This window comes from Felis catus, chromosome D4 (genome assembly GCF_018350175.1).
Source record: "Felis catus isolate Fca126 chromosome D4, F.catus_Fca126_mat1.0, whole genome shotgun sequence".
Lineage (NCBI taxonomy): Eukaryota > Metazoa > Chordata > Mammalia > Carnivora > Felidae > Felis > Felis catus.
The window spans coordinates 67,993,643-68,015,212 of record NC_058380.1 but is presented as its reverse complement, the minus strand read 5'-3'; the positions used below and the strand labels follow the sequence as shown (position 1 = coordinate 68,015,212).

The window sequence follows — 21,570 nt, the reverse complement described above, 5'->3', positions numbered from 1 at the left end:
TGACAAACGAGTCAACTCTGGGAGTGGAATGAAGCTTTCTTGAATATTCTGATGCTCCCCACATTTGGTCAGCACCCTGTCAGTGCCAGGCTGTGTGCTGGCTCTAGGGACTCAAAGCCAAGGAAGACACAAGGGGCCCCTTTTCCAGAGCTCAGGTGTAGCAGGGGAGGGAGCAGAGCTGTTGTGACAACACAGGTCTTCTCCACGTCTTGCGAGCTCACCCCATTGACTGAAGGAACAAAAGAGGCAAGGAGAACAAATGCACAGTAATGGGAGAATTTAACTATTCCAAGATTAAGGGAGACACAAGGAAGAGTAAGAATCAATTGGGCAGTAAATTGTAGGAGCTGCGGAGACAGCCCCCTTACGCACTGAGCGATCCAAAAAGGAAGCTGTACAGGACGATCAATTCTCAATTTTCTGCAGCTCCACAGAGAGGAAGTGAGTGAAGGTGAAAAAGTCGCAGAAGAATCTTGGTGCCAGCAACGACATTTAATTACATTTGAGCTAGATTCTCATGCAGACTTTGGGAGGCAGGCTCTTTGGTCAGTGCAAACCGAGTACCAGGAGAAAATAAAAGACAAAGGATTTTAGAGAAGCAAACTGTAGAGGGGGTCGGGGGGCAAGTGATTAAATTATATCCATTTGTCCGCAAATATATACTGTGCATCAAAATCAACAGGAGACTCCGTTCTGGGGCAGTAGGACTGGGTTCCTGCCCTCAAGCGGCTCCCGGATAGACATGTAAATAACTGTGATTCCGTGCAAAAAATAAACGTCTTCATAGAGGCATCCACAAAGAACTAGTGGAGAAAAAGCAAAATCAGTATGCAGTGACTGATGAAATGTGGGTCTCGGAGAGATGAGGGGAATGTGAAGAGAAACTTGAATGTCCTTTAATAACTAGTATTAGTGTGTTCATTAATGAAATCACCACTAGACATGAAGACGCTGGAATGTTCAATTCACCAACACTGCCACCTCAAGTCATAAATAGAAATGAAGTAACTACATTCTTATCACCATGAGAAAAAGCGACATGGGGCACCCGAGTGGCTCAGTGGGTTAATCGTCTGACTCTTGGTTTCAGCTCAAGACATGATCTCACGGTTCATGCGATCAAGCCCCGTGTCGGGCTCTGGGCTGACAGTGTGGAGCCCGCTAGGGATTTTCTCTCTCTCTGCCCCTCCCCAACCTATGCTCTTTCTCTCTCTCTCTCAAAATAAATAAACTCAAAAAAAACTGTAAAAAAAAAAAGAAAAAAGAAAAACTGACTTAATTCCAACAGGGAAAAGGAACGAAGATCAGAGGATGAGTTTGAACAGAAAAATACGTACACCCAAGAGTGGGGTACACTGCATGAGGGAGAATTTAAAATCTTCTAACATAGCACAGAAAGTTCAAACTAATGCACGAATTGTAGTTTTCTTTAGAAAAGCAGGCGATTGAGCAGCTCAGGTTTGGTACAAAAGGAACCAGAAATAGAATATTACCTGTGGATAATTTAACCACAAATATTGTAAATATCCAAAGTATGGAGGGGGTGTGGGTGGGACCCAAATATGCTGGAAATACAGCCCGCTATTTCCAGCCAAGAAATCACAGAAAATTGGAGAAGGGCACACTAACAATGATGAGGGCAGTTAAAGACCTACTTGAGTGAACAGCCAGGAAACTTTTGGAATGCCATGCAATTTCTACCACCCCACTGCTAATAAACTTGAGCCTGGGGACAAAAATAGTCCAAGTATGTTCACCTGGGTGCTAGTGACCCAGGTATCTGGGTGGGGAGAGAGAACCCTGCTGTGATGGGAAACCCAGCTGAGCTTTGAGTTGATTTGAGTCTTCACCTAAAGCTGAAAAAAAATTCGGACTCCTTAAACCCAACATGCTGAAGACTGACTTCCTCTTTGCCCACACACTTCCCTTCTGCGCCCTTGCCCACGTGTCTGAATGTCAGTGAACAGCTCACCAGTTCGTCCAACTTCATACCGTGAGACTCTTCGTCCAAACTGCCCTGTGGCGACAGCGCTTCAGCCAAGTGCCACGTCCTGGAGACGTGTGTCAGACCCTGTAGGTCTTCCCTTCCCATTGTCCACTCAGGTCCTCACAACGTGCGGGCGCAGCTCTCACAGCCTATGTGGTCTTCCTTCCTCTGACGTCTGTTCTAGTTCAGCTTGCGTGCACGTCACAGACCTGTAGCATGCATCACTTACGTGGCTACCATAGGAGGAGGGCCCCGCGCCCAAAGGCGAAGTCTCGATTCCTTAGTGCGGTACACAGAGCTCTTCAGTTCGGCCCCAGAGCCCGTTTTCAGCCTCACTTCTGGCTAGTTCCCAACTCCTTGCTCATTCTACCTATTTCATCATTGGGAATCCTTGATCAGGGCTACTAAGTGCTCTTCCTCTTCTTTTTGGCTGGCAAACACCTACCCATCCTTCAAAGCTCAGCTGAAATGTCACCTGTTCTATGACGATTTTCCCCAACCGTCCAGATAGGAATCTGCTCTCCTCTGTGCTTCGTCAACACAGACGCACTGAGATTCCCATCCCGGTCTCATTACACTTTCACGTTCCCCCAGACTTCTTTGTACCTGTTGTATTTGTTCCTGAGCTTGTTCAATTTAATTAGTATTACCTAACATGATGAAATATGGGTATAAAGTGTCATTTCTATGAAGCTACATTGAATGCTTTGAAAAGACTTGATAAAGTCAAGTTGCTAAAAAAAAAATTTCTGTCAAATTATGTTTTGGCAGGACCAACTATAAAAGATTGAGAACATAAAAATCTAGAAGGACTCTGCTCTAAGACTGTTCCACAAATGTCTAAATTATCACTCCACTTAAAAGAAACTGAATCTGAAACTGGCACATAACACAATGTAGGTGCCTGTGGTTTATGTAAGAGAGGAACTAGGGAACTCCAATCAAAGGACCCAGACTCAAATACATAAGCTTTGACCGTATGTCCCAATACTGATGAAGAAATCAATTTCTTAAGTGAAAGTAAAATGCTTAAGGCATTTTAAAAAAGATTCCCTACCTTTAGAACCTTTCAAATGTAACTGAGAAGGTGGCTATTGATTACATCAAATGAGAGTTTCTACTGCTTCAATCTATGTATTTGCCCCCAATTTTACATTAATTTAGAAAATACTTATTGAGAAGCATCTACATGCCAGGCACCTCGAAGCACTTGGGATACATCAGTGAAAAAAAACAAGGGTCCTTATGGAACTTACATTTTAGATCGGCAAGAACGGTACCTCACGTGCTTTTACGGCCAGAGACTCCTGGTCCTTTCATGAAGAAAGGTGTTTAGGAGAATGTTGCTGGATTGAATTTGTGGACAACTTTCCTAAATCTAGGCCTGTCTGCCTGTCTATCTATCCATCCATCCATCGCCTATCATTTTATGTTAAACAGTATGTTGTCAAGATGATACACAGATTCAAAAGTTTACTTATTTAATAATTTTTCTTGAGTTCTATCTGAATCCTTTGGAAACTCCATTTAATCCTTTTGTTTCTCAAGGTACCTGTTGTTTACTTCATGCTACTAACACAGAGCAGAACTTGGCATCCAGAAGGATACCACCAACCACAAATCATCGACGCAACTTTCCAAGCATTTCCTTTGAAGAGTCTCAAAAATGTTCTCTATGGGCCATTCCCAAAGAAAATTGTATTAGAAACTAAGCTATGGAACACAAGCCATTTCAACTCCTTCTGGATAGTGTCTAAAGGGGAACATAAATCTCCAGAGGCAGCCACGTTATTTTATTTCCTTCTTTTGATTACGCCTTGAAAATCTCCAGGCCAAGGACTCCAGCACCTCCTCGTCTTCCATCCTCAGTGGAGCTCTCTGGCCTGGATGCACAAGATTATGATACAATGGCCAGGGGGACAATGGGCACTGGATGACTATATATAGGAATTCTGGGCTTGGTTGTCATGGAGGCAAATGGAAAAACAAACGTCTAATCCTGAAAATAAGGTTGTGGCCAAACTTGAAGGAAACACACTTTGAAAACTTCCTGTCATTCTGATGAGTAAAAACAAAACCTTGAAATATGATCAGGGAATAGATGAGAAAACAAACCAAAACAAAACAAAAAATTAGTCTTCAAAATGACAAAAACACAGCAAAAAACAGAGGAGGGGCAACCTTCTCTTCTTGAGACTTAGTGTCCCATCATATTTTAGTTCATTGAAAGGGTCTCTCAAAGGCTTTATTTTACATGAAGCTTCCTGTTCTCTCTCTCTTTGGGGGGAATCCAGGCAAGTCTGATCTCAAAGAAGATTCTCAGACTTGCAGCTCACCGGGCCCTATATTTGGCGACAAAATCATTTGCCTCTCTGTGGTTTTTTTCAAATGGCATCACCAGCCACCCAGTCAACGAAATCAGAAGAAACCCTTGATTCGTTTCTTTTGTTCTACACGTTCAATGAGTGAGCAGCTCTGTTGGTTTGACCTCCTGAAAAGCACTTACTCTGTGATCCACTCACTGCCCCAACGCCATGGCTTGTTCAGGCCCTTATGGTTGCTGACATGAACTTCCAAAATATGTTCCCATTTTCAAGTTTCTTCTCCTCCTAAGATTCCTTTCTTTTCTAAAAGCAAACGTGACCATGGGATTCACCATGTCTCACAGGAAAAGGTCCAAACTCTGCTGTGGTGCTCCCGGTCTCCTGTACCTCCCCAGACCTACCTCACCCCCCGCCCACCCTGCTCCCACCCTGCTTGTTGCCAGCCACCCAGAAGGTTCCTAACATTCACTGCGGGCTTTGCTCTCACAGCATCATTCAGTCTTGCAATGCCTTTCTGCTGCATTTCAGCCTTTTCAACTCACATGATCTTTCAAAACAGAACTCAATTCAAATCTGCCATCACTATAAAGGTCTTCCTTGATCTTTCTAGACATACCTATTAAAATCCCCACTAGTGCTCGTCATGTGGCATTGAAGTTAACTTATTTTACCTCCACCAAACCAGGATCTCTTTCAAAGTAGGATATCCATCCATCCATCCATCCATCCATCTATAATCCATGCATCTAGCAAGTTCATATCTTAGTTCATCTAGCAAATTCAGAACTTAGCTCATGGCCTGGCCCAAAACAGGTCCTCAATAAATGTGTTACTAAGATCCAAAGAGAGTTCAAACTGAAAAAAGTGTTCTGGAAAACCAGATTTAAAAGGAAAATCCAATTAACCAAATGTCACTCTCTCCTTGCATACTGAGGTGGATAGAGGCTTCCTATTGAAACACTGACCCACTTTTACTGAGGCAAGCCTGGGCCTTTTTAAAATTACCTGAAGAATGGCTTCTGGAACATGTGAGAATTTGAATGGCAAGAAATTCACAATCTCTGCCCATCCCAAGGAGCCAAAAGCATCATTTCTGGTCTTGACCCCAAATCTGCTATTAAGTCTAAACTTTGAAACAGATAATATCAGGATATCTGGGAACCACTTTAGTTGATTCTATATGCAACTCTCTCCTCCCTTTTCTGCACCCACTGATAGGCACAGATGTTTGTACAACGTGCAGGTGTAACTGGCACCACATATTTAAATACACCGTGACTTTTCTGTAGTCAACTGCTACAGCCATGAAAATGGAGTCCTCTACAATCCACGAGAAGGTATTCGTGGATTACTTTCACACATTTATCACTACATTCTCACTGTATAAACTGTTTTACCAATTCTTCCCCATCAGGAACGCACGCTCATCCCAGGTTATGTAGCGCACAGACGACGCATTTTGCATAAAGACTTGTGGCGGTTCAGCACAGCAGAGATGACTTCATGTTACCCAGCTAGTCAATGGAGAAACAGGAATATAACCTGGGGCTCCTGCATGCCCCAGTTTCGAAAACACGTTCTTTTTCTGCCACAGTCATTAGCAAACATTGTAGGTATTCCTTCTGCACTAAACGTTATTTGTAACTCAAAGTGTGTGTTCTTAAAAACCCTCCTGGAAGCAGGCTGGAAATTTGTAGGGAAACGAATGAATGTGTGGTGAAGGAGGCTTTTTCTAATGTTGTTTTTGGAGGAAACTCTGGGTGGCATCTGCCATTGTTAGTTGAGAAGCTCTTACAATACCAAATGCATAATTCACCTGTGACTCTTTTGAATTGTGTGATGAGGAAGTAATGTTTCCTGCTGTTCGTTTAGATGGTATGGATGTCTTTACCACACTGAAAATCCAACGAAAAGCGTGGAGTACAAAAGCCTCTACATCAGTGAGTTGGCCTCAACCACAGAGAGCTTGCTAGCAACTTCGGATGGCATTGAGGGCTCACGGGCCGTGGGCAAGGCCACAGAGTTTCCTCCTCAAGACCTGCCTGGAGGGAGGATGCCTACTGACTTCAAGGAGTTGGTCACAATGGATGGCTTGCTAGGAACAGTGCCGTGAGCCCGGGCAGGGAGCAACTGTAGAGATTTCTTCAAAGATTAGCTAATCAGGAGGAAAGAACACATCTGAGTATAAGCATATATATTTAGATACGTGTAGAGCTCTAAGAGATGATATGGAAATCAGGTGAGAAAGACAATGGTTTGTCAAGAATAGAATAAGCAGCCACACTTCAAAGCACAGAGTTTTGCTAAAACTGTCCCCCAGCAGCGGGAGTCTCCTAACCAACAAACCCAGTGGGCTTCTTATCCGTTTTTCCTTTTCTTTTCACCTATTCCCAAGCAGTGTAAGAAAATCCTGGCTCTGGGTGAAGCTACATTTTTAATCACCGCTAAAGCACTAGGTTCTTCCCTGAGGATAGACAGCTCTCCCACTCACTCTAAACTCACCCACAGGAATACTTCTCAGTGCTGCTGGGCTCAGCTGTAGGGCGCAAGCCTCCAAGAAGGCAGCGGGACAGGTGGGGACATCCAGGTTCACCTTCCACTGTCTCAGCCAGCTCTGTGTCTAACACCTGTCAAGGGCTTCTTACAAGGTCTCTCGCTGATCTTCACCATTACCTTACGGGATGCGAAAAGCAAGGGAGCAGCTTGAGAAGAGAGGCAACCTCTCCTCTACCCAGAGCTGCACAGAGGCCTCCTTGTAACCCTGTGGAGGTTGGTTACAGGTTAAGCAGACCTCTGCTTCCTCACCTATACAATGAAGACCATGATGCTGGCAATTCTGGGTGCTGTGCAGAGCAGGCCAGTGTGTGAAGTATAGTGTCCTGGCACACAAAAGAGTGCTTTAAGGGTCTCAGTTCCACAGCAATTACAGTCTACATCACATAATCTTGCACTGAATTGTAAATTGCCTGTTAGCGGTTAGGCAGTGGATTCTATCAATGAAAGAATTTGGTCTCCTTCACTAGACTGCAGGAAGGATCGGCACGGGCGTCTCTTAACGCTGCTCTAAACAGATGTAACTGATCCTCACCCCAGCTCCAGGCACACGGTAGGAGCTCGGCAGCTAGTTTTTGACTGATTGATTCTGGGCAAAGCCAAGCGCATGGCTACTTCTGGCAACGAGCCCCCAGCTTATCTGGTGGTGGAGATGGCTGCAGTGGGGAGGGGATTGATCGTGGGGCTTGGATTCAGCTCAAAGGCAGGGCTTGACCTGAATAACACCACAGACTCAATGATTCGCCCCATTTTGTTGGCTAACAATGCACACAGCATGGTCACAAATCAACTTGCTGCAAAAAGACTTGTCAGAGCGAATTTCATCTCCCAACTTTAGAGGCTCTCCTGGGGAGAACATGCTGGGGTCGCTTTCCTTTCAAATTTTTTTTAAGCTCACCTCCAGCTTTGAGTAGGTCCTTGGGTACCCAATTCATAGGTGTGGCAATCATCCTCATCATCAATGACCCTCTCCCGAACCATCCCACCTGATGCCACAGGCCCCGTCCTTTACTCCCCTCTCCCTCATTCTCCTTCTCTGCACAGCACCTCGATCTATCATACACATATATGCTGCTTGATGATTTGGTTTTCCCTACCAACTGTGAGGGACCTTGTCTCAAATTTCTCAGCCTGCGTGGATTTTTGGATTTACTTTCATGACTAACGAGAGCATCGAGGCTGGCTTGGGGGCCTGTGGCTCGGCTGAGCCTCGAGTGTTTGATCTGTGCCAAGAGGTAGTCCTGCCATCACACGCCCCGCATCTCAGCCTTCCGAGCGCCATGGCCGGCGCGTGGTACCGTGAACATCAACACTTCTAGATCCATTCACGCAAATAACTTTTTGGGTGCCTGTGGCGTGTGAGGTAATCTGACATACTCTGGGCACCCAAAAATAAAAGGATGGCCTCTGCCTTCAGGAAAGCTGATGGTCTTGGGGGAGATGGAAAGAAAGACCGTTACAACAGCGTACGATCAGTGCTAGGTCACTGAAGAGAGCTCAAAGATCTGTAAGGAGTACAAAAGAGGCCCCTCAGCCAGACCGGAAGGCTTCTGGAGGAAACAAGACTCAAGTTGCCAAGGATGAGTCGGAATTAGCCAAGTCAATGGAATAATGAGGAGGAGAGGCCAAAACAGGTGGAGGAGGGCATTCCAGGAAGAAGGGACAGCAAGGCCTGGAGTGTGAGGAGTCTGCGAAGGCAGGGCACTCAGCGTGGCTGTGGTGCTGGGCGCAGCAGTGACGAGAGGTAAGGAATGATCTCAGAGAGAAACGTGGGGCCCAGGTAACAACCTGCATGCTGAGCTTGGAATGTACTCTGAAGGCAAAGTAGACAGCCACCGGAGGATGTTAAGCAGGAACCAGGTGAGACAGAGGCTTCACATTTTTAACTTTTCTGTGTCTCTAAATTGCACCCACAGCCCCAACCAAGTCCCTCTCAGATGGGGAAGGTGGCTTGGTACAAACGCATTCCCACGGTGAGAAAAAACCAACTAGCAGCACATTCCTTCTTGCTGAGAGAATCTCAGCAGCAGCCTGGGATTCCATACTTCGTTTTGTTAAGTAGGAAACACCTACGTAGTGTCTTTTCTGCTCTGGATTTTACCAGCAGGTTGGAAGTGTTCATCTGAAATTCAGTTCCTACTGTTTCTACCGAATGTACCACACTTACATCTGGAATAGATTATGGCCCTACCTATGGGAGAGATAGAGAGAAACTCAATAGGCTACCTTTTCTGCTCCCTACCAACCCTTCACGTGCAAAAATATAACAAGGAAGCACAGGAAACTAAGTGATATGTCCACATGCTGGCAAACACGATGAATGTGTGGGTGTCAGCCAAGATCCTGTGGTCGGTTTTCCAAATACAGGGTCTCAGCAACATCCAACAGGTTTCTAGATCTATATTTTACCCCTAAATTTTAATAGCCAGGTGCCAACACAATACTTTCTTGCATTCATTTAGATTCAACTCAATGGTCAAAAATATTATTTTGTAAAGTGATCAAATATTCTTCTGCATTTCTCGGCTTTATATAAATGGTTTGTTTGTTCATAACATAATAGCTGTTAACAGAAAATTTAACAAATTAAATAAAATTTAATTAAATGCATTAATGTATTAAAATAAAATTTAACGGGGCGCCTGGGTGGCGCAGTCGGTTAAGCGTCCGACTTCAGCCAGGTCAAGATCTCGCGGTCTGTGAGTTCGAGCCCCGCGTCGGGCTCTGGGCTGATGGCTCAGAGCCTGGAGCCTGTTTCCGATTCTGTGTCTCCCTCTCTCTCTGCCCCTCCCCTGTTCATGCTCTGTCTCTCTCTGTCCCCAAAAAAATAAATAAACGTTGAAAAAAAAAATTAAAAAAACAAAAAGGAAAAAAAAATAAATAAAATTTAACAAAAATTTAAGAAAACATTTATATGAAGCTAACAAAGGTTGCTTGTTATGACTAACCAACAACATGGTTATTGTCGTTTACGATAGGTATTTGCAGATACACAGATCATTGGATCTCGTATTTCCAGAGCTCTGGGGTCGTTAGGGGAGATTACTACAGCACGTACTACAAATGAGTTAGCCCCCAAAGAAAAGAGCAAATGCCCAAGGGCATTTCCATCTGTTGTCAACAGAGTGGCTGGAAGGCAACAGGGTTGTGCAGTAAGGAAAAAAAAAATCAAATCTACATTTACTGCTTTAAACTGTTTAATGACTATCTACAGGACACGACTAAATTTCATTTTACATTTATAGGACATCTACTCTAGGAAGAAAATGGCCTTATGCCAGATGTTTAGAAAATAAAGATGAGCAGGACAAAAAGCCTGTCCCTAATGAGCTCCTTTTCTGGTAATATCATGGAGTGGGTGGCATGGACCACACACGTCCCCAAGAGAGGTAGGCCACAGCACCAGAGGACTCTGGAGGAGGGAAAGCTGTCCCATCAGGGACACCATGAAAAGCATCATAAAAGTGAAGGAATTTGCCCACAATGCTGAAGGACAAGCCGGGTGGGGACATGTGGGAACAGAGGCTGGGAGGGGTGGCTGGGGACAGGCATGGACAATGTTGAGGGTGGGAATTTTTTTTAAACAGGCTATGTAGAGCTGTTAAAGACTTTGGAGTAGGAGAATAAAGCACATGATTGAGTGCATGGTGTAGGTGAATGGAGGGGTTTATAAGGGGAGGGGGACGGGATGGCTTGGGTAAGGAGAGGGAGCGGGAAGGAGGGGTGAGAGGAAGTAAGGAGGCAGGAGACAACAGGACTTTGTGGACAGCTTAGTGGCTGATGGATCATGGGCCAAGAAGACCTGAAGACGCAGACAGGTCCGGCTGGCTACCATGAGCCCTGGCACAGGGGCAAGTCTGGGAAGAAGGTAAAGGGTTCCCTTTCAGAACTTTTGAGATGAAGGCTGTGTGAGGAGAGAGTAAGAAGCAGATGGAAAAGAGGGTCTGGAACTGAACCTGAAAGGTTAGGGCGGGAGGTGGGGGATTTTGGCCGCATCATTTAAAAAGTGAGTTAATTCCCTGTGTGTGCAAAGGGGGAGCAGCGAGGACCAGACCAAGAGGACCGAGGACCAGACCAAGGTCTGTGTGTTGGCAGCTGGAGGAAAAGAGGTGAAAACACAGTAAAAACAAGGTACTACCAGCGCGGCCAGAGGAGAGCCTGAAACAGACAGCAGGTCCCAAACCACGGGAGGAGAATTTCCCCGGGAGGAAGGTCAGCAGTTTTAAATGCCACGGACAAAAAAAGAAGGATGAGGCAGGAGCAAGAGGCCATGGACTTGTTTGTCTGGAGTCGTCGTCAACCTATGTCATTACCATGGTAGGGGCCAGAGTCACAAAGGCCAGGCATTCCGGACGGGGAGAGGGAAGAGAAGGTAGCAGGTGTGAACAAGGAAGGACAGACTCTTTCCCAGAGAAAACGTCACTGGAGTTAGCCAACATGAGGTCCCTGACGAGAGAGTGGTTTTAGTGAAATGCTGAAGGTAGAACGTGGATTCCATAAATTTAAGAATAAAGTGGCAAGTAAGTATAAATTGAGAATATTGGTTCTTCCAAGAGATTTGGAGGCTAAGACTGCAATTGCAGGATCAAATTGCAGAAGGTCATACACAAGAATGATTTTCATATTTCGAACAAGGAGCACTTTCCTGGGGCTCACAAAAGCTCCCCCTTTCAGACTCTCCAAGGGGAAAGTAATACATCTAAGAATTGAGGTTTAGGGAAATGGCGTGACATAGCCAACAGAGCTCTGCAATCAGACGGACATGCATCCCCGACCCCAGTCTGCCAGGTGGCGACCATGATCTTCCTTAGGCCTTTTTTCCTCCTTCCGAAAACAGGAGGGAGCTGGTGATAAAAGTTCCTGTCTCGTGGGACTGTCATATGGACGAAATGAAATGAGATGTTTGTAAAGTACTCAATCAATAGACATGCAGTAAATTATAGTTATCATTAATTAAAGCTATGTACTGATTAGGGCCGGTAATTGTGATGTCTGACACTGGGACTTATCAGTGCATTTCACCAGCCCATTAGAGCATCAAGTGCTAAGGACTTTCTTGTATGGATGGATTCGATTAAGCCCCAAAGTTCAAATAAATTTAGATCAACAGGACTCCAGATTAAACACCACGTTCCAAACACTGAGTTATTTTAGACTCCTAAAGAAGCAGCTCCTGCTGTAAAGAAATTTCATTCAGTTTCTAAGGCTAAACATGATTTTTTTTTTCCTGTTTTACTTTTAAAAAATCCTCACCCATCTCTGGGTGAGGACAAATGATTATAAATTGACAAGAAATCTACTTCTATTTTACTACCTTAATAATACCTAATATTCTTACAGCAACTTAAAACATGAAAGCATTTCCATATGTTGTCTCATTTGATCCTTGAAATAACCCCACAAAGGAGGCATCATCATTATTTTACACACGAGAAACAGGCTCGGAGAAGGTAAATGGTTTACCTTAGCACACTCAGCAGAGATGGAAATGGATAGGACCTTCGCCAAAGGCTGCACAGGTGGGTGTCTCATGGCCCACAGTGTGGGTGGGTTTCTGGATTGGGATCTATAGCGGCTCTCAAGCCAGACCTCAAACTGAGGGGCCCAACACCCCAGGGCAAACTGTTATTAAAGAGGGTCTATACATAGAAACGGTTTCCAAAAGATCAATTGCCCCTAATTTTCAGAAGCTCAAGTTGCTTTGCTCAGTTAAAATGAACCCAGTGATGGGGCGCCTGGGTGGCTCAGTTGGGTGAGCATCAAACTTTGGCTCAGGTCATGATCTCACGGTTTGTGGGTTCAAGCCCCCTGTCGGGCTCTGTGCTGACAGCGTGGGGCCTGGAGTCTGCTTCTGATTCTGTCTCTCCCTCTCTCTCTGCCCCTCCCCCACTTGCAGTCTGCCTCCTCCTCTCTCAAAAATAAACACTAAAAAAAAAAATTATTTTTGTTTTAAACTTTTTTATTACATTTATTTATTTTTGAGAGACAGAGTGAGACAAAGTGAGAGTGGGGGAGGGGCAGAGAGAGGGAGGGAGACACAGAACCCGAAGCAGGATCCAGGCTCTGAGCTGTCAGCACAGAGCCCGACCTGGGGCTCGAACCCACAAACTGTGAGATCATGACCTGAGCCGAAGTCGGATGCCTAAGTGACTGAACCACCCAGGCGCCGCCCCCCCCCTCAATTTTTTTTTAAATCAACCCAGCGAGGGGCACCTGGGTGCCAGTCGGTTAAGCGTCCGACTTCGGTTCAGGTTATGATCTCGCGGTCCGTGAGTTTGAGCCCCGCGTCGGGCTCTGTGCTGACAGTTTGGAGCCTGGAGCCTACTTCGGGTTCTGTGTCTCTCTCTCTCTCTCTGCCCCTTTCCCCACTCGCGCCCTGTCTCTCTGTCTTTCAAAAATAAACATTAAAAAGTTTTTTAAATGAAGCCAGTGATACAGAGAAGAGTCCCGCCCAATGTCAGTACTGCAGCACACCTCCTAAATTCCACTGAAAATAAACGGTTACGAGCTGGGAAAGAGGTTCTGTGGAACATCTGGGCGTTTCCTGAGTGTGAGTGCCTGAGGGAAGCCATGGCCACCAGAATCCCCAGGCAGAACTTGGGACAGGCTTGACGTGTCATCAAACGTCGCTGACCCGTTGGTATCGTTAACCCTCATGGCCCTTCCAGACACCGGAAGCCCAGAGGCTCAAGAGCTGCCCCCCCCTGGTCTGCCAAGAAGGGTCTGGTCCCGTGTCCCTTAGCACTTCTCAACTTTATATGGCTTTATGTGGCCAGCTCAAGTAGAGTCACCTCCTTTTATTGGGATTCTGATGATTAGCATGAAAACCACCAATTTGCCTGGTATGGTAGTTTTCAAAACTTCTTTCTCGTACATGGTTTTTTCTTTTGCCTTCTCTCAATTTAGAAAATGGCCAATAATTGGATGTTGTTATGTAAGTGATGAAATCACTGTATTCTACTCGTGAAACCAAAATTGCTTTGTATGTTAACTAACTAGGATTTAAATTTAAAAAAAGAAAATGGTCAATAAATACATAAATAAATAAAATCTTAATTAAGCCTGCCCTTGACCCTCACAGAGCTATCAGACCTCCATCCCATAGTTCTGAAACTCATTGCTGCTATGACAACACAAAACAGGTGAACATCTATGTTCTTAACATTCTTCCCTAGGCATAACTGTGATCTGGATAATATCCCAGAAAATTAGAAGAGGGAGAAATATAGTGAAAAGTACTATAAAGCTTTTTGTTACGCTACAGGGATAGAGGCGCATAAAAATAATGTCATAGAAAAAGTATAAGGAGAAAAAAATTAATCCATCTTTTACACTGAATTTAATGTTTTAAAGAGTTAGGTTATCCAGTATTCCACCATGTAGGTAACATAACAAAAATGCAAAAATATACTGTAATGTACTAATATATAATATTATGTATTATACTATATGTAATATACTAATGTACTAGCAAACATACTAATGTACTAGCAAAAATGATCCTCTTTTATTATTAACATAACAGTATGTAGGACTTACCACTCTCACCGTGTCAGTCGGGAATTTTACTGACACTTCACTGCCTTTGATTTAGTTATCACAATGGTCTCTTCTAATGGACACGTTGGTGGCGTTACTCTTGGTGCGTGCAAGGTAGAAGCGCATTTATTCATCTTCCCCTCTCTGTATTCCTAATTAAGAACTTCCCCGTGGGCAAAATTTTAGACAACCGAAAACCAGAGTAACGGTAAAATCACGATGCACAAGTATAATCATTTGTGACTGGCATGGCTATTACCCACATAGCTGCTCCCGCCATTTGTCCACTATTAGCTCTGGGGCAGCCAAGACAGACTGAAGCTATTTGCAACTTCCAGCACAGTGGTTGTGACTCCATTCCGGTCTCTCTTACTCAAGAGAAACACTTGGAATACTTACAGGTAAATTGGCGTTGTAAAGGGATAAGTCTGAATAAGCTCAAATTTATTCTTGAAAATAAATCAGATTTGTGGTTAACAAAGATAACCTTGAAAACACATCGGAAAAGCCTAGGATTGGAGCCAGGAAGACTGGCTAACATCAGAGGAAGTGGAGTGAGGGCTCTTCAGGGTTGGGGTCTGACAAACTGGACACCAGAGGAGGACAAGGGAGTTCGAGACACAGGATGCTGAAGAAAGCTCCCTGAAATGGCTAACTTCCAGGGCCTGGGTTGGGTAGAGAGGTCAGAGAGAACTAAGCGTTTGAGATGCTGGAGGTGAAGCACTGTGTAATGGTAAATTCAGCCACAGGGGAATGGTGGTTGAAGCTTAATCACCAAGGAGGTAAGTCTCCCTACCTGAAGAGATCAACTATTTGTCGGGTCATTATCATCAAGTCTTAGTATATTGGAATTCCAGAGTGCGATGGTCATGGCTGGAGTAAAAAGGGAAGCTGTGAACCTGGCCCAGAGTTCACTGAGGAAAGAAAAAGAACATTCCAGAAGGTAAGGAGAGAGAAATAAGCAGAGAGCAGGCGTTCGAAAAGGGACCATTAAATGAAAGAAACACATACTCTCACGAGGTGGCAGAGAGTAAGGTATATGTTCACTCTTCTTGGCCACTTAGAGGAAAGAGATTAGTCACTTTGGTTGAATAAAGTTGAAAGGGATATGGCGCTGTCAGTAGGGAGAAGGCCAAAGATAGTTAACTGGCAGACAGGTTGACCAAGGAAATGTGCAGCAGTGTAGGACAGCATAGCATGGTACACATGCAGCCCGATTCCACTGGCTTTTTCCAAACATTATGTGGCACAGCTGGGCTCAGTCACTAAAATTCCCAGGCTTTTCCACATATAGACCATTGTTCTGTCGGTTGCCCTCGTGTGTGGTTCCTTCTGCGGCCCTAATTCAAACCAACAAATATTTATTGAATGGCCTGCCAAACTGCCAGGGCTCTGAAACAGTCCTTGACCTCAGAGAGCACACAGTTTAGCTGGGGAGACAGATGCGATAAGCGACAATTATAAGAATATTTGGCAAGTCTAGTACTGGAAGTGAATACGAGGGTCAGAAGCTACCCGGCATATTTTATATTTATCACCTAGCAAAATCTCATTATAGCTCATACTCAGAACAGTCTAGACAGTCTGCAATCTTGATTTTGTCATTTAACTTATGGACAACTTGCCAATATTTCAAATGTTTTAAGCCTTAGGCAGTAGGAAAAAAAAAAACTTTACTTAAGAAATTTCTTAGGCAATGGACCAGCCTTAAAATTAACACAATTAGTGGATTTTTGACTGACAAAACCACAAAGGTCTTATCTAATTCTGAGAATCCCAACCTAAACACATCCCCCCCCCATACATAATGGAAACATTTATAAGTACACAATATTTATTTTATGAAGGGGAATCATTTTTGTTTGTTTTGAGATACAGACCCTCGTATTTTAACATATCAAGAGTCAAGCAATGATAGAACTTATCAAGTGAGAGGAAAAACATGAAAAAAACTGGTTTGTATATTACAGTCCCTATGTTTATATGCATAGAACTTATGTCTATATGCATAGAACAAACACTAGAGGACTCTACGGCAAACTGTTAATAGAGATTAATTCGGGTACTGAAACAAAAAGGCTGGCATTAAGGCTAGTATTTTACGTTATGTATTGCCATGAAGCTATTCCTTAATTGTGAGTAGGTGTTACTTTTGTAATCAAAACGAATAATCTATGCAGGCATTTTTTTAAACTATACTTTTTCAATGTTTATTTTTGAAAGCGAGGGAGGGAGGGGGTGAGAGGGAGGGAGAGAGACAGAGACAGAGAATGAATGAGTGGGGGAGGGGCAGAGAGCAAGGGGCACAGAGGATCCAAAGCAGGCTCTGTGCTGACAGCAGAGAACTTGATACGGGGCTCCAACTAATGAACCATGAGATCATGACCTAGGCCGAAGTCAGACGCTTAACCGACTGAGCCACCCAGCTGCCTCAATCTACAGTAGGCATCTGAAAAGAGAACTAATATTCATGAGTATTTCTTTTTTTTTGTTTCAAAGTATAATTTTTTTTTAAATGTTTATTTTTGAGACAGAGAGAGACAGAGCATGAACGGGGGAGGGTCAGAGAGAGAGGGAGACATAGAATCCGAAGCAGGCTCCAGGCTCTGAGCTATCAGCACGGAGCCCGACACGGGGCTCAAACTCACGGACCGTGAGATCATGGCCTGAGCCGAAGTCGGATGCTTAACCAACTGAGCCACCCAGGCGCCCCTATTCATAAGTATTTCTAATCCACATTCATTCTCAAAGACTACAGATGCTAGCTGATTGTCCCTCTAGTTCAAAAGTACCCTCCTGCTTCCAAAGGAGCCAGAGCCCTTGCTGCTGTTGCTACTGGTCTTCCCTGTTCAGCCTGCATCTTTATTTATTTATTTTTAATTTTTTTCATGTTTATTTATTTTTGACAGAGAGAGAGAGAGAGAGAGACAGAGCATGAGCGGGGGAGGGGCAGAGAGAGAGGGAGACACAGAATCCGAAGCAGGCTCCAGGCTCTGAGCTGTCAGCACAGAGCCCGACGCAGGGCTTGAACTCACAGACCGTGAGATCATGACCTGAGCCGAAGTCGGTCACTCAACCGACTGAGCCACCCAGGCGCCCCCAGCCTGCATCTTTAATTTAAAGACCTCTTCCTGGTACTAAGTACCACTGTAGTCTGGCTCTACCTCTCCTCACCTCACCAACTGCCTTCTCAGGAACATACACCCTCCATTCTAGCCAGCCTGGTCTCTTTGTGTCCTAGGTTCCCTCCTTCTGTAGGTTTCCTCACTTCTGATACTCTTCCCACCTTGAATGGACTGCCTCCTACCTGGGTAAAACTCATGTATCCTTCAAGGCCCAGCCTGAGCCCTACCTCTTCCAAGAAGCCCTCTATGGCCTTTCCATTTCTTCTCTCCATGGCTAGAACTATTGAAATCCAAACGCACCATTTCCAACTTCATTCTATTCTGCGCTTCTAACTGAATGCTATCTGTATATCCAACAATTTAAGCTCTAAATATCAGTCAATAATAAAAACTTGCCTCTAGTTTCTTTTGGAAGATTTCAGGGTCTCCAAACATAGAAGAGGCGGTTGGATCTTAGCCACTCTGGATCATGTGTGGATGTGCATTTCTGCTACAAGACTCCCACGAGATGACACAAAGATTAAGGGCACAAGCGTTTTAGGACTCCTGGACTCACCATTTCGCTCCTCTGTGTATTAGTTTCCTTTTCTATACAATGAGACTAATAATTTGTACCTCTGATTCATCAGGCACATTAAATCAGATGACAAATTTGAGGCAATCAGCAGCATTTAAAGAACAAAAATCATGATTAATTTTATCACTTAGAAACTAAACAAGAGACATGTAGAACCCTTTATCGCAAAACCAGAATGAATGACTTTCAAACTGGTCAAGAAGGAAAAAATAGGCAGCGATGCTTAAAAGCAAAGGACTAGATTAAGGGGTTCTTTAGAAGGCCCTGATGCTGGACTAGCTATCACTGTCGCCTTGGTGGAGGGCTCACAGCGCATGAAAATAAAAGATGACATAAGGAGAGTGGCTTGCATGAGTCATCTAAGAATATTCTGTGTCCCTGAGGAAGCTGAAGAACCTAACCCTTGAATGACATCTAGAAGAGCAGTATACTGGTAAATAAAACCTTAGCTGGGCCCTGTACTCAAGTTCATGACTCTGAAACTGCTTGCAACGTAAAAAGACCCTATAACAGGAAGTTATCCCTTCCTGGGCACAGACTACAAGGGACTGAATTCAGCAAAAAGCAAGCAGACCCTCCTACCTGAACCTCTCACGTCACTTTGGCCATTACTTACCTTGCCATTTTTATTTAACCACCACCACTGGGATTTTTTTCCACAGGATAGTCTTCAGGATGATGAATGAGTCAAGAAAATGTGTGTATCATCTGCACATGCTTTCCTGGGCTGTACCATCAAAACTCATACAATTTATTTTTTAAAATAACTAATAGTTGTTTCTAAAAGATTGTTTCTAGCATCTTCTTCCCATCTGTACACAGGGAAAAAAAACATTCTTTTTCACATACTCATCTTGCTCAGGACATACCTTCTGCTGGATCCAGCAAGACTGTCCTAGGATCTCTACCTCTGAATCATGGCTCATTCTTGCTGGTTCCCCCAAATCTAATACCCTTCCCTTCTGCTTGAGTAAAATCCTCTCGTGCATAACAATATTTGAAAGACAGGAGAGGGCCTATAGAATCACAAGTCTCAAGAAGAGTTTGAAGGATTTTATATCAAATATAATTGGGCTAAAATATCTAGCTCCAGTTCCAGGGAAAGAAAAATTGACGCAGGCAATGAGAAGACCAGGAAAATTCTTTCTTTCCAAAAAAGACCAAGGTGAACGGTGTTAGATGATTTGATCAATGGCAGAACATATTTTCTGCCAAAGAATAAAGCAGATTTCTTCTTTCTTTTAGTTACTTCCCACAATGTAGGTTCTAGGAGACTTAAGGTAACATCTAAGCCAACCACCAAAAGATGCAAAAATCAGATGTGGAATTATGCAGCAAACTCCAGCGTTGCTAGGAACTACCTCCGAATGAGTTCAGTAGTATATGCTTACATTTCTGATGAACAAATGTTTTTCTTGGCATGAGAAGAGGGAGATGGGTTAGTTGACTAAGTTCCCAGGACACAGAAAGCTTACACTTGAAATGTTCTTTAATCCTTGGCACATGAAACTGTGGCTAATTCAAAAAGTCACAGAAATCTCAGGCAGGTGGGTTCTCTGGGAAGGGTCTTTCACATGATACTCGACTTCGGGGTGGTGGTGATTCTGGAGGTTTCGAATTTGCCACTGACACCAAGTTCTAACAGCTTCACGTCCAAAGACTGCTGGGCGTGCAACAGAAGATACAGAATCATCTGTACCACTGCACCACTGGAGCTGCAAACCTCTAAATCTTTCTAGTAGAAATGCCATTCTTCATAAGAAGCATTAAAATAAACTCTAGATCATGTTTTAATGTAGAAAGTCTGATGTCAAAAAGGGAAGGTTAGTATTCTCTGGTCAGATAATTTTGTGACCAGCAGAACCTATTAAAAATTACGGTCAAGCCATTAAAATTATGCCTTGTATCCCATGTGCTAGAAATGGTGTAAATCTTTATGCTTCAGAATTATTCACTCTAGAGTCTCCATTTCATTATTGTCATTTTTAAAGAAACCACCTCTTCTTTCTTTCACCCCAAGAGAAATCTGATTGCAATTGGAACCTGTGTGGAAGGTCTGATGCCCTAGCAACTAATTGGATCCTCTTAAAGGTTGAATTTTATGTCTGACCTATTTAGAAATCTGAAAAGCTTCTTTTTGAAAAGCAGGCATCTCAGATCTTAATTTTTAAGTGTCAGGTATTGCCGCAGTCAAGGTTAAATGAGTTGATAGCTTGGCGCTAGACTCAACATAATTCTTAGAGAAGATTTTCTTTTAAGCTTAAATGTAATTCACAGGCTAATATTTAAAAAATTCTATCTAATGCCCTACATTTCACATATGAAATAAAGAATATATTTAGGTCAAGTTATGTTTTAAGTGGCATCTAGGACTAGTCCACGTTAAATATAAAGGTTATAATGACATTTATTAAAGACTGGATTAATTTCATGGGTATTGCTGTAATCCCCACTCTCCTCCCCCACTTACCTAGGGCAGAGGTCAGCGACACACTGCCCAGAAGCCAAATCTGGGCCTTCCCTGTTTTTGTACATAAAGTTTTATTGGGACACATCCAAGTCCATTTACTTACACAGTGTTTATGGTTATATGGCTCACAAAGCTGGAAATATTTTCTATCTGGCCTTTTCCAGAAAAAGTTTGCCCATCCCTGGCTTATCTATAAATTACCCAGTATAAGTCTCATAAAAAGCATCTCTTCTAACCAATACATTGTGTTAAAATCCTGGCAGGTAAAATTTGGGGGTAGAATAGAAGATGTTATTGACCCAGGAGTTCTGTTGGTCAGTTTCATTCTACAGCTTCTCTGGATTTGGATTTCACTGCAACTAAACACGATTTTGTTTTGCTTTGGTTTTTTTGTTTTTTTCAAAGATACGGAGAACAAGCCAGCCGCCTCCAGGGTCAACGACTGTGTACATTTGGCTCTGCTACCAGGTGACCACACTAATAACGTCACACCTCTCCAGCTCTACTACACTTGCTGTGTCCTTCTGAGAGTCAGAAAGGCTTATACTGTGTTTCAACCTTCGGTTTCCCACCTCTAGAGAAGGTGTGGTTATACAGGGAACAATGACCTGTTTAAAACACTTCATCAAGGTAGATCTTTTCCTCTCACAGAATATATCAGAAAAATCTCTGTTAAAGCAGTCCCTGAGGGTTCATCTTTATGAGATTTGCCTCTTGAACTTTACTCTTAAATGGGAATGAAATAAATGTACCCCCCTAAATTTGGTTCTATGGGGTTACTTAGACATTTGGTTCTATGGGGTTACTTGGACTCAATATAAATTAACTGAATTGAAAATTGTGATGTCTCCAAGAAACCGCTGGTCATTCAAAAGAAGTATTCAATATGTACTTATACCTAACTGTCCCCATTAGAAACCAGGGGACAGAACCAACAGCATACCCATGAGTGCAACAGAGCACTGAGGAAATCATCAATAGAAGAGTTACCAGAG

The 21,570-nt window shown here is 43.6% G+C and overlaps 1 protein-coding gene and 1 long non-coding RNA gene across 12 annotated transcripts in view; one reads left to right on the top strand and one right to left on the bottom strand.

Moving 5' to 3' along the window:
- Window positions 1-21,570, bottom strand: part of ZNF462 (zinc finger protein 462) — a 138,586-nt gene that overhangs the window by 38,545 nt on the left and 78,471 nt on the right. The gene's annotated exons all lie outside the window — the stretch shown is intronic.
- On the top strand, window positions 11,047-21,358 carry LOC109493897. Its single transcript, XR_002148380.3, has 3 exons — window positions 11,047-11,384; window positions 12,205-12,383; window positions 20,981-21,358. It is a non-coding gene; the product is annotated as an uncharacterized LOC109493897 (long non-coding RNA).